Here is a 13661-nt window from a genome sequence, read left to right as displayed (position 1 = left end):
GTCTACAGATTCAAAGCTACTTCCAGAAATACCCTCACAGACCCACCCAGAAATAATGTCTAACCAGCTCCCTAAGCATCGCTTAGCCCAGTCAAGTCGACACATAAAATTATCAACATCAGTGTTGATGTTTTTGTTGTTTTTAATATGAGAACGTCAGCAGAGGAAGGTGGATTTGCTTTCAGAAAGTGAGCCTCCTTGAGTTGTGAAGTCCCTGGGTAGCTAAGTCCTCCTGGACGTCTAGTTTCTCAGAGAAAACTAGCCTTGCAGTGAGGTGACAGGTACAGTTCTTCTGGCGGAGAAACCAAGCGTGAAGATTTCAAAGTAGACTGTTAGAGAGAAAGAAAGGTCACCTCTACGGACAGTTTGAGACAAAGTAAAAAGCTTTCATGGTGTCAAAGGTGCCCAGATGTGGCAAGGGCTCAACTTCTGGAGCTCTTTTCTCTTCCACTGTTCAGACTAACACATTTATTGTACTGGTGTTTCTTGCAGTCAGTCAGGATTGAGTCAGATGCCAAGATAACTTTTTTTCTTGCCAAATTGCTTTTTCCACTGTAATTAGCCTTTTTAAGAACCTTGCTAAACCACACATGTATATACAATTCCCCCTTCAACTAAAACTCAGCTAAGAGGTTTTATCAGTAATAACTGTTGAAGATGAAAATCCCACCCTCATCCGCTTTATCATCAGTTTCTCCATGTTTTCTTAGCTATCCTTTAAACCAGGTGTAGGATGAAGAAAGGTTTACTTTTTTTCATAGGATGTTATATAATCTGAAAATAAATGATCAAAACTAAAAATGGTTTAGCTATCTGGGTTGCCCATGTTGGGATCGTTTATAAAAGCTAGGAACTTGGCCAACACCTGTTTGTCCTCTAAAAGTGGTTTGAGGGGCACCTGGGTGGCTCGGTCATTAAGCGTCTGCCTTCGGCTCAGGTCATGGTCCCAGGGTCCTGGGATCGAGCCCCACATCGGGCTCCCTGCTCCGCGGGGAGCCTGCTTCTCCCTCTCCCACTCCCCCTGCTTCTGTTCCCTCTCTCGCTGTGTCTCTCTCTGTCAAATAAATAAATAAAATCTTAAAATAAAATAAAATAAAATAAAATAAAATAAAAGTGGTTTGAAGCAGAGTCTGCTACTGCTCTTGGAAACTGACTTCCTCTTTTTTTCCTGGGCACAAAGCCTACGTTTTCCAGCCTCCCTTGTGGCGAGAGGGACCGTATAACTAATTTCTGGCCAAAAGGAAGGTATGCAAAAGTGCCAGGCCTGTGAAAAACCTCCCATGAGAGAGCCTCTAGGTTCTTTCCCTCTCTGCCTGCTGGAGACATTCGTGCCCAGAAAAACCGGGCAGCCTTGAGCTGAAAATGGCAGCGCCTCTACCAGTCTGGTTCCTGAAGGAACAGAGACTACCCTGCTCCCTCACTACCTCCCATACTCTGGAACTGTCTTCAATTGTTCATTGAGAAAAAATAAGCTCCTATTATATTTGAGCCATTGTCATCTGGGGGTTTACTTGTTTAGCTTACCCTACTTGACTGGACCTGGATACCTTTCCTCCTCTACCACGTTCAGTGGTCTAACCAAACCTTCCCATGGCACCTGATCATTGAACTTCTCACCCTGTATCCTCATTGTTTATCTGTCTTCTTTCTCAGATATACTCCCAAACTCTATGAGGACATGAACTAGATTTCCCTCTCTCGCTATTATAGCCCCAGTAGCTAATATAGGGCTTGGCATACAGTACGTCCTTAACAAATATTTGTTAAATTAACAAAATGCTGGAAGTATGGACTTTGCCATTCTCTGTGCTAGATATAGCTAACTTAGATGCTGGACAAACTTTAAGGACAATGATAATGGGGCAAGAAAAGCATGTACAGCTCTGAATTGCACTACTCTTGAATGTTTCTATAAACCTGACATCTGGTGGATGACTCCTGGTCTTCACTGCAACTCTCTTTAATGCTAACAATGATATGTGTTTCCACATGAACAATGGACAAAAATGTACGAGTTTTTACTAACTTTAATACGATTCTCTTTCATAAAAACAAGTGTGATAGATTGAAGGTGTCTGGAAGTTCTTTGTTGTTTCTCGCACTGAAAGGTAGAGTATAATCCCCCCTCTCTATGAATCTGGGCTGGCTTCAACTATGGAATGTTGTGGAAACTGTATGCCAGGTCTTCAGGGGCTAAGTCATAAAACATAGCTTCTGCCTTGTTTCCTGGAACACTCACTTTTGGAGCCCTGAGCCTCCATATAAGAAGTCTGATTTCCCCAAGACCACTATGATAAAGAGGCCACGTGTTGGGGGGTCTGCTTGATAATCCCAGCTGAGTGCTGCTTTCCAGCCATCCCTGCCAAGGCTTTGGACACGTGGGTAAAGCCATCCGAGACCCTCCAGGCTAGGTCATTCACTAGCTAAATTCTCCTGAGTGATCCCAGTCAGAGCCACATGGAACTGAAGAATCCTTCAGCTGAGCCCTGCCCAAAATTCTGACCCGCAAAATCCTGAGATGTAATAAAATGGTTGTTATTTCAAGTCATTAAGTTTTAGGTAGTGTGTCATGTAGTAAATTATAATTTGAACAACAAATTACTTCATTTTTTAAAAAGATTTTTTTTATTTGAGAGAGACAGACAGACAGCACAAGCAGGGGGAGGGGCAGAGGGAGAGGGAGAAGCGGCCTCCCTGCTGAGCAGGACCTCCCGCTGAGCAGGACCCCTGAGATCAGGTGAGCTAAAGGTAGCCACTTAACTGACTGAGCCACCCAGTCTCCCGCAAGTGACTTCTTTTCTTTATTTGTTCCCAATAATATTTGCATTGAGACTTTAAATTTTGATAATTTTTGTTGGTCATTTGCTGGCCTCTAGTAAATTTTCCTTTTCTCCTGCCTGTATCTATACCTTGCAATTGAACAAGAGATGGTTGAGACCCTGAAAGAAATAGGCGTTAATTCTGGGCCGTATTTAACCCTCCATAAAGCTTTTTATTTTAAAGCAGTAATTGGTAATATGCATTGGCATTACAGTTTCCAGTTAAAACACTTTTGGGATTCAAGGAGATAAATTGGTTTAAAAATATATATCAATGTATGCCAAATTTTATGTAAATTTATGTTAGTAGCTATGTTCCTCTGGGAAGCAGTCAATATGGTAAAAGACAAAATTATACATAGGTGAAAAATTTTAGACTCAATTTAAAAGTGACATTAACTAGACGGTAATTAATAAAGAAAAGGAAATTAACTTTTATTGTGTACTATGTGCTGAGTGCTTTTTATACATTTTCTCTTATAATCTCATGAAAACACTATAGGTGATTTTTAAAATAGGAAGTCAAAAATTTGCCTAAGGTCACTCAGTTGGTAATGGTAGACTGGATTTGACCCAAATTTGTCTGATCCCAAACCTGTGTGTGTTCTTTTTCTTCCACAGTGGCTATTCATCTAAAAGAGTCCAGGTGTCTCCAAAAATGACTCCCAAAGAACTAGAAGCCATACAGAGCTGGTTCGTTAATATGTTCATTTATATCATGCACCCCATTAATGGATTTCATCACTATAAAAGTATATCAAATCAGTGTGTTATATACCTTAAATATATACAGTGTTATATATCAGTTATGTCCCAACTGAAAAAAGAAACTTAGAGGGTGTCAGATGATCTGTTTAAATCTTGGCTCTGTTTCTTCCCAGCTAGGTAAGCTTCCTGGCTTGTGCCTCGATGTACTCATTTGTAACTTGGACTGCCACTCGGTTGCTGTGAGGATTAAATGAGTCAATCAGTGCATGTAATGAACTCAGAACCATGCTTCATGATGGTAACTAGAGAGTGCTATATAAATATTAGCAGCTGATACTATTATTATTATCCTTCTCAGGCGTTTAACTGAAAGGCAATGGATGGGACAAAAAGAGGGAAAGAATTTGAAGCCCCTAAGTAACCATTGCCACAGAAAGCTCATGCACCTAGCTAGAATGGGCTTAGGGGCTTGTTGGCAGGGACTTCGTGAACATGCTGTTTATAAGGATATTGTTAAGGCCTAGGTCTGATAACAAGCCAGAGTTATCACTATACCATTTTATGAACCCAGAGAAGCAATAGCATGGATGAAAAGTCTCTTTCCAAAAGCCAGCACAGAGATTCTTTTTGTCTTCCAATACCTGTTAGTTTGGCAAGACAGAGGACCACCTCTCTCAACCATTTCTATTTATTCACTCGTCCAACAACCATTGATGGTTGCACAGATATAAGACCCCGCAATCTAGTTGGAAAAACAAACAAGAGGACACATTAATTAAACAATTATTTACTATTACCATGCAGCAGGTACTATGCTAGGTGCTGGGTATAGGGAACAAAACAGACAAAAGTCCCTACCTTCATGGAACTGACATTCTAAGGAAGAGAAAGATAATACATGAAGTAAGTATGATGTGTATAGTCTATCAGATGGTGGTCAGTGCAAAGCAGACAAATAAAGCAGGCAAGGAACTAGGGAGTGTTCCAGCAGTTCGATGGACTGGCTGTATTTTTAATGTGACTAATCAGGAGGGCTTTCCTGAGACAAATACAAGAGTGGGGTAACTGCAAGGGATAGGCTTAGATCATATGCCCCCCCGCCCCCCCCCCCCCCGGGAAAGCCCTGCCTCTTTCCCAGCCCTGTGGACGGCAGCAACAAAACTCAACACTCCTGAAGGCAAGTTCTCCAAGGACAGAAATTTTTTTTCTCATTCATTGTTCTCAGCTCAGCAGAGTACTGCTCAGAAAAGATGATCCATAAATACTGACTGAAGGGATATAGTGCTTCAGTCAATCAGCGAGCCATTTTTGAGCACCACCTGCGCTCAGCTTCACTCATTCACTAAGCACCTAGTAAGGGATGCTGGGCGCTGCCCTCGAGGAGCTTAGAATATAGTCGCATGAATTACTAATAATGTCAGGACCAGTGTGGGCACCGTCACACCACAAATCCGGACACTCCCCGGCCCGGACATCAGGGGCTCCCACAGGTTAGAGCAGCCTCAGACTTGCCCGCTGGAACCGGGAAGCTACGGTGCCAGGCGGCACCCAACTCCGGGTGACTGGGCCCGGCAGGCTTCCAACCCCACGGTACTGAGGGCGGGAGAGGAGACCTCGGGGAGGGAGGCCGGGCCCACTCCTCTGCTGATGCCCCGGCCTCTCCCCGGTGCGCCCCAGGCCTTGGATCCCGAAAAGCGTGCGGGGACTTCGGCCAAAGCCGAGCCCCGGGGTGTCAGCGACCGGCGTGGGCGGAGTCACGCGAAGAGAGGGAACCCTCCGGCTCTGGGCCTTCGGGCCGGTCTCGGGACGCCGCCCGCCGCACCCACCCCGCCTCGGCCGCGCTCGGTCCCGCGCCCCCGGTCCCGTCCGGCCGGCGGGCCGCGGCGCAGGGGGCGGCCACCGAGCAAAGGTTCCCGCCGGCCCGCCCCCTCCCGCCGAGCCCCCGCCCCCGGCCCGCCCAGCGAAGCTAGTCCGCCCGGGCCGGCGCGGGGCGCCCAGTGCGCGGCTGCGGGGACCCGGCGGCGGCGCGGGCAGGTGAGTGCGGCGGCACGGGCTCCGCGGCGGCTCCGGGTCGCGCCTGGGCGGGCGGCCGTCCCGGGGAGCCGAGTCTGCGCCTCTTCTCTCTCCGGGACGGCCCTCCCCGCCGGCGCCCCTAGGGGAGACGAGGCGGTAGGCTGCCCCCATCGCGTGCCCCTCTCCCCCCTTCCCCGCGGCCACTTCCTTCCCGGGCTGCTGGGAGGGCCGGTACCTTCTGTCACCCCCTGTCCACCAGCCCTCCCCACCCCTTCATTCTTTGTCCTCCCGTTTCCCCCGGGGTGTGCAAAAGCTTTCCCGGCTTGCGGGGCGTGTGTGCGGGAAGGAGAGGCCGGAGCCCACAGGAGTTGAGACTGTGGGCAGGAACGGTTCGGTTCCCTCAGTCGCCTGAAATTGGGCCCCAAGCCTGCGGAGAAGGCCAAGCCCCCCTGGGTGTCATCGGCAGGGGGCGGGATGACATCACAGGTGCTCGCGTGGCTGCCTTTAGGCCTCGAGGTGCGGACCCCCTGGGAGGCCACCGGGCATCTGCGCCCGAGAGGGAACGAGGAGGGGCGGCTCCTCCAAAGGCGTGTGTTGTAGAATGTTTGAAAACATCCCTCCTTGGGCGCCTGCTCTGTTCAAAGGAGTGAATAGGATGGGAGGACCGGGTGTCCGGGCATCGTAGCTCTCAAGGGGCCGACAGACAGCGAGTCGGAGTGGAATGAAAGAAGCGATGTGAGGCCGGAGAAGCAGCTGAAGCAATGTAGAATAAATTGATGCTTGTCGAAATCACCAACGCGCTCTTCCTATAAAGGAGAACAGCCGCGAGAAGTTGAGCCCAGGCAGTTAGAGGGATCTGAGAAATAGGGCCCCGGCTCCCAATTGCTGTCCCATAGATCGCCTGCTTGGAGACGAAGTTTTGCATTTTCCAGAAGTGTTTTTCTTTTTGTTCTCTTTGAACCCTCAAGGGGACTAGCGAGTTCTCTGTTCTGAAACCCTGTCTCTTCTGTTACCCACCCCACTTCCCAAAAGCTTTTGTCGCTTCACGCTCACTCCTTTCTCAAGTTCATGCCTGTTTTGTGACCATTTTTGAAAAAATCTCACTGATTTTTATCTTAGAAAGAAGTAATGGAGTATCTTGTCTTTAATTTGTCTTATAAAAATGAGGTCAGGCACTGGGCTGTGAGCGTGGAAGATATAAAAGGATGACACCTGTTTTAATAGACTAAACTTCAAGTTATTTCTAAAACTAAAAATAATTCAAAATGGCTATTAAGTATGAGACAAGTACAGCAATGTCTCATTTCCCTGCATAGTGAGGACATGTGTCCCATAACTGTGATTTTCACTTCCACTATAACTGAAGTCTACCCTTTTGAGCACACTTTCTTATTTTATAAAATGAATCATGTAGCCCAAAGTTTAAAAAGCTGACTGAGGAATCTGCAAAGCAGGGTGGCCAAGGGCTCAGGCTTCGGAGGCAGGTGGACCTCCACTGGAACCCTCCCTTCGCTCTAATTCTCTATGTGACATTCGGTGCCCTCCAGAGACCTCCAGGAATGCACATAGAGTTGGAAAAGTTGGGTTTATCGCTTGTTGTAGCGAGAGAGACCGTGCACACCATGGGGCGTCTCAGTAGGTTGGTGTTAGAAAGGAGTTACAGCCTTTAGGCTTGTTGGTGGTTGTGGGGAGTTTAAGGAAACAGAACTTTGCTCTGGATTGGATGCTGTCAGGAAGAGGGAGAATTCTATTGAGTATCTTCACAAGGAAGGCTGCAGTGAGGCAAAAGCCTTGGTTGGCCAGGAAGCAGCAGTCAGTCATTAGCCAGGACTGGTGGCGGTGTTTGGGGGGGGCGGTGTTTGGTCGTTTTTGTGGTTTGGACAATGTTCATATTTTGGCTGAGGTCAGACGAGATTATGAGGGGGTCTTGTTTTTGTCTTAATTTATCATGACCACAGAGTGGCCTTGCTTGATGTTGCTCTTCTGAGACATTGTTCGTGTTCAACAGGAGAACGCTGGGCCATTGCCTAGCAACACCAGGGTTGGCTGATATTACCAGGCCAGCTCGCGGGTGTCGGGGCTGGTTTGGTTTTTTGTTTTGTTTTTTTTCTTTTTTCTCTCTTGTGATTTGGGCAAGTTACTTGACATCTTCAAACTTCCACATCTGTAAAATGCCTACTCAGGGTTGTCGTGCAGATTAAATGAGGAAATGCGTAGCAAGAATTCAGCCCAGTGCCTGGCACACCACACATACCCACCATACAGTTGTTTCTCTTTAGTGTATTTTGATGTTGAGGTTTCTTGCCCAGAATTACACAAGCAGAAGCCCAGTGATCAACCAGAGCTGCTCTAGAGAAGAATCCCGAATTGGGAATGAGGAAGAACTGGGTTCTTTACAGCTCAAGGATTTGATTAAGAATGGATGCTAGTTATAGTATATTCTCACACAATCATTACCTTGGCACCTACTTTTAGGATTCTTTGTTCCCAGGAGGCGGTTGCCCCAGTTGGCCGTGTGCCTTTCTGACTTGGCATTGTCTTGCTTTCTGGGTCTCTTCCTTCGAGATCTGTTGTCCAGGAGTCTGATTTAAACTTACATATCCTTACCTCATTGCTTTTGACTTTGAGTTCTAATTGCTTCGAGCTGGGAAACCACAGACGTAGGTGAGTTAACATCCAGTGTAATATTAGTTTCAGGTGTACAATTTAGTGATTCAGAACTTCTGTACAACACCTGGTGCTCATCACAGCAAGTGCCCTCCTTAATCCCCACCACCTGTTTAACCCCACTGAGCTAATGGGATTCTTAAGGCCCTGTGTGAGAGGGGATCTGTGGTACGGCTGTGAAATGCAATGGATTCTTAGGTCATGAGTGATTTGAGCTAGAGCTCTCATGAGGCCATTTTTGTCTACGTCCAGATTGGAACACACTGGAAATTTGAATCTGACGTCTGACTTACGGTTAATTGAGACTTTCTTGTGCTTGTATGTGTCAGGCAACTTGGGTTCTAGATCCTTCAGTTGGCCCTCGGCATATTATTTAATCTTTCCTGGCTAGGCAGTTACTTCAGATGTTTGAGAATGGTATGGCAACTTACTGTCTTCCAATGCCACATGATAAACTCTTGTGTTAAATTTCTAGCCTATATTTTAGCTAATCCCTCTATTATATCAAAACCTCCTAGGAATAAAAAAACCAATAGAAAATGGACTAAGGACACAAACAGTTAAGAAAAATAATAAATTCTTTAAACAAAAGATGCTTGATTTACGTTAAAATAACGTACCCTAAGAATATACCGAGGTACTGTTTCTCACCTACGAGACTGACAAAAATATAAAAGTTTGATAACAGACTCTGTTGCTGAGATTTTTCATACCTTATTGGTGAGACTACAAAATGGTACAACCCCTAAAATTACAGATGGGTTTACCCATTGGTCTAGCAATCTCTTTTTTTTAAAGGAATTTCTTTTTTTTTTTTTTTTAAGATTTTATTTATTGGTGAGAGAGAGCGAGCGCGAGAGAGCGATAGAGAACAAGCAGTGGGGAGGGGCAGAGGGAGAGAAAGAGAAGCAGGCTCCCCGCCGAGCAGGGAGCCCAACGTGGGACTCAGTCTCAGGACCCCGGGATCATGACCTGAGCCGAAGGCAGACGCTTAACCGACTGAACCATCGAGGCACCTCTAGCACTCTTGTAGGAATCTTCCTTCAGTTTCTCTTGATCACGTATGAAGAAGACATATGTTCAAGAGTATTTAGTGTGGCATTTTTATAATAAAAAAATGTAGGAATAACCTATGCAATCAGCAGTACAGGACAAACAGTGGGGTAGCCACATGGTGGAGTATTATGCAGCTGCAAAGATGAATGTACTAACATGGAAAGATCTCCAGGATATATTGTTACATGACAAAAAGTAACATACAAAACAGTGTGCAGACTCCTTTGAACTTATATTTGTATAAAGAAACACCAAGGTGAGATACCTACAGGGGAGAGCCATGGAAAGAGTAGGTAGGACCTGGGTAGGAATGGGATTTCTCAGTGTGTATTTTTAAACACTTTAGATATTTGAGCCATGTAATGTATTAGGTATTCAAACATAATAAGATAAAAGAAACCTCTAACTTTAACTTCACAGGAATAAACGGCGTTCCTTGATTGAATAAGCCTGATTCAATTAACCTATAAACCAGTAGCCACCGGCATTAACTCTTCTAAAGCAAACTACCCTGTCAAGAAGGCAAATTGGCTGTATCTGATGGTAGATGGAAAAAAATTAAAAATTAATTTAGGAGTTCCCTTTCTTTATCCTCTAATTCCTCTGCGGAGGATTAGCATCATTACAAAGGCTTTGCCATCCACAGCAGATGGGTTTTGTTGTTTTTTAATGGCAAGTCTGTCTTCTTCAGAAATTTGTTTAATCTGAAGGGAAGTTAGTGATGTCCCTCTCAGGTAGTCCCAGAAAAGAATAGAAACCATAAAAACAGAGATTCTGGGGCGCCTGGGTGGCTCAGTTGGTTAAGCGACCGCCTTCAGCTCAGGTCATGATCCCAGAGTCCCAGGATCAAGTCCCACATCGAGTCTGCTTCTCCCTTTCCTGCCCCTCCCCCTGCTTGTGCTCGCTCGCTCTCTCAAATAAAATCTTAGAGAGAGAGAGAGATTCTGCTACCAATGGAACGCTGAGGCAGGTTCTGCTGTGGTTCTTCTCTTGGACAAGCAGGATGGCTTTCCACAGGTCCTTGGGGAGACCTTATTTTGTGAAAGAGGTTCTTTCCCTGTGTTGCGCAAAATAAATCTTGCACGCTCTCCTACATACACTTTCAGCAGGTACTGTCTTACCATCTCCCACCATCCTGCTTCCTCCTGAATTCCCTTTCTTGGTAACTGGCATCTCATTGGCCAGCCCACACCTGAGATACCTGGAGGCCATCCTAGGGAGTCTCTTTCAACACCGCTCTCACATCCAACCAGAGTTCTGGGGAAACCACCAAATCATCTTTTCTATCCTTATGCATGTGACATAGTTCAGTATAACCATTTGTTGTCCATCTCTAATCTTGTTCCCTTCCAGCTGATTTCCTGTTTTGCTTCCAGAACATCTTGCTAAGTGACCGCTTTGATTGCATCATTCCCTATACAGCCCCTCCCTCTGAAGGCTCTTGCTGCCCAGGGCCCAGCAGGGGAGGCACTGCATGGCCTGGCCCGAGGCTTCCGCATCCCTGTCCTTTGCCCTTCCCCACTCTAGAAACAAAGCAGGAACCAGTCTCAGAGCTTGGAAAAGCGAGGAAGTGGCAATGGGCCTATTAACACAAAATGATGTCTCGTGGACCATCACGAGCTTGCCAGTCACAAATCTTGCCAGGCACGATCTTTCCCACCCTTCCACCACGCCCTGCACATGCTGGGCTTTTATAAAAGCTGCTCTTCTGCTGGAGCACCCCCAGGGTCCTCCTGCGCCGGCTTACTTCTGCTTAGCCCACAAAAGGCAGCTTGGTTGCTGCCTACTTTAGGAAGACTTCTCTGACCCTATGCTTCTTTCCAGTTGGATTTAGATGCCCTTTTCTTGGTTCATTTCTTGTAACAATCTGTGTCAATACCTAGCATAAAACCTAATTGTTTATTTCTCTATCTGGACACCTAACTAGTAGCTCATTAAGGAGAGAGCCTACTTTATATATTTACTGGAGTAGAGTTGACACACTATGTTTTTTGGTTTTTGCTTTTAATTTTTATTTAAGTTTTTTAACATACAGTGTTATATTGGTTTCAGAGTAGAATTCAGTGATTCACCACTTACAGCACACGGTGCTCATCACAGCAAATGTCCTCCATCGCTCAGCTAGCCCATCCTTCACTCACCTCCCTCTGTCAACCCTCAGTTTGTTCTCTGTCTTTAAGAGTCTCCTATGGTTTGTATCCCTCTCTCCTTTTTTTTCCCCCATCCCCTATGTTCCTGTTTTGTTTCTTAAATTCCACATATGAATGAAATCATATGGTATTTGTCTTTCTCTGACTTATCTCACTTAGCATAATACACTCTAGCTCCATCCATGTTGCTGCAATGGCAAGATTTCTTTCTTTTTGATGGCTGAGTAAAATTCCTGTGTGTGTGTGTGTGTGTGTGTGTGTGTACACCACATTTTCTTTATCCATTCATCAGTCGATGGACATTTGGACTCTCTCCATAGTTTGGCTATTGTTGATAATGCTGCTATAAACATTGGGGTGCGTGTACTCCTTCGAATCTGTATTTTTGTATTCTTTTGGTAAATAACTAGTAGTGCAATTGCTGCATCGTAGGGTAGTTCTATTTTTAACTTTTTGAGGAACTCCATACTGTTCTCCAGTTTGCATTCCCACCAACAGTGCAAGAGCGTTCTCCTTTCTTCGCATCCTCACTAACATCTGTTGTTTCCTGTGTTGTCAATTTTAGCCTTTCTGACAGGTGTGAGGTGGTATCTCATCATGGTTTTGATTTGTATTTCCCCGATGCTGAGTGATGTTGAGCTTCTTCTTATGTGTCAGCCATCTGGATGTCTTCTTTGGAAAAGTGTCTATTCATGTCTTCTGCCCATTTCTTAACTAGATTATTTGTTTTTTGGGGTGTTGAATTTAATAAGTTCTTTATAGATTTTGGATACTAACCGTTTATCAGATATGTTGTTTGCAAATATCTTCTCCCATTCCGTAGGCTGCCTTTTAGTTTTGTTGACTATTTCCTTCACTGTGCAGAAGCTTTTTATCTTGATGAAATCCCAATTGTTCATTTTTGCTTTTGATTCCCTTGCCTTTGAAGATGTGTCTGGTAAGAAGGTGCTGTGGCCAAGGTCATAGAGGTTGCGGCCTGTGTTCTCCTTTAGGATTTTGATGGTTTCCAGTCTCACGTTTAGGTCTTTCATCCATTTTGAATTTGTTTTTGTGTGTGGTGTAAGGCAGTGGTCCAGTTTCATTCTTCTGCATGTGGCTGTCTGGTTTTCCCATCACCAATAATTGAAGAGACTGTCTTTTTTCCATTGGATATTCTTTACTGGTTTGTTGATTAGTTGACCATAGCGTTGTGGGTCCATTTCTGGGTTTTCTATTCTTTTCCATTGATCTGTGTGCCTGTTTTTGAGTTGACACACGTTACCTTAGTTTCAGCTCTACAGCATAGTGATCTGATAACTCTGTACCTACGCTCACCACAAGCATGGCTACCACCTGTCACCATACAAGGCTATCACAGTACCGTTGACTATATTCCCTATGCCATGCCTTTCATCCCTGTGACTTATCCCATAACTGGAAGCCTGTGCCATCCACTCCCCTTCACCCATCCCCCTACCCCACCTCTCTGGCAACCATCAGTTCTTTGTATTTATTTATCTGTTTCTACTTTTGTTTGTTCATTCATTTTATATATTTTTTTCAATTCCATATATTAGGGAAATCCTATGATATTTGTCTTTGCCTGACTTCACTTAGCATAATACCCTCTAGGTCCATCCATGTTGTTGCAAATGGCAAGATTTCATTCTCTTTTATGGCTGAGTAATATTCCATTGCATATATATACCACTTCTTTATCTGTTCATCTGTCGGATACATGGGTTGCTTCCATGTCTTGGCTATTGTAAACGATGCTGCCATAGACATAGGGGTGCATATATCTTTTCAAATTAGTGTTTTGTTTTTTAAGATTATTTGAGAGAGCGAGAATGAGAGAGAGAGAGCACATGAGGGGGGGAGGGTCAGAGGGAGAAGCAGACTCCCCGCTGAGCAGGGAGCCTGATGTGGGACCCAATCCTGGACTCCAGGGTCATGACCTGAGCTGAAGGCAGTCGCCTAACCAACTGAGCCACCCAGGCGCCCCAGTGTTTTGTTTTCTTTTGCTAAGTATCCAGTAGTGGGTTTACTGATTGTTCAGTATTTCTATTTTTAATTTTTTGAGGAACCTCCATACTGTTTTCCACAAAGGCTATGCCAATTTGTATTCCCACCAACAGTGCATGGGGGTTTCTTTTTCTCCACATCCTCATCAACACTTATTATTTCTTGTCTTTTTGATTCTAGCCATTCTGACTGGTGTGAGGTGGTATCTCATAGTTTTGATTTGCATTTACCTAATGAGGAATGA

At 45.1% G+C, this 13661-nt stretch overlaps 1 protein-coding gene across 1 annotated transcript in view; it reads left to right on the top strand.

Annotated features, from left to right (window-relative positions):
* Positions 1 to 5511: 5511 nt before the first annotated feature.
* Positions 5512 to 13661, top strand: part of GSDME (gasdermin E) — a 64038-nt gene continuing 55888 nt past the window's right edge. Inside the window, exon 1 of the mRNA XM_028119359.2 lies at positions 5512 to 5561. The gene's annotated coding sequence lies outside the window, so the exon portion shown is untranslated. The remainder of the gene's footprint in view (positions 5562 to 13661) is intronic.

Source organism: Eumetopias jubatus, unplaced genomic scaffold, assembly GCF_037043125.1.
Source record: "Eumetopias jubatus isolate StellerSeaLion01/CBP00866 unplaced genomic scaffold, mEumJub1_p1.0 scaffold_14, whole genome shotgun sequence".
NCBI classification, from domain to species: domain Eukaryota; kingdom Metazoa; phylum Chordata; class Mammalia; order Carnivora; family Otariidae; genus Eumetopias; species Eumetopias jubatus.
This window is presented reverse-complemented; position numbering and strand designations above follow the sequence as displayed.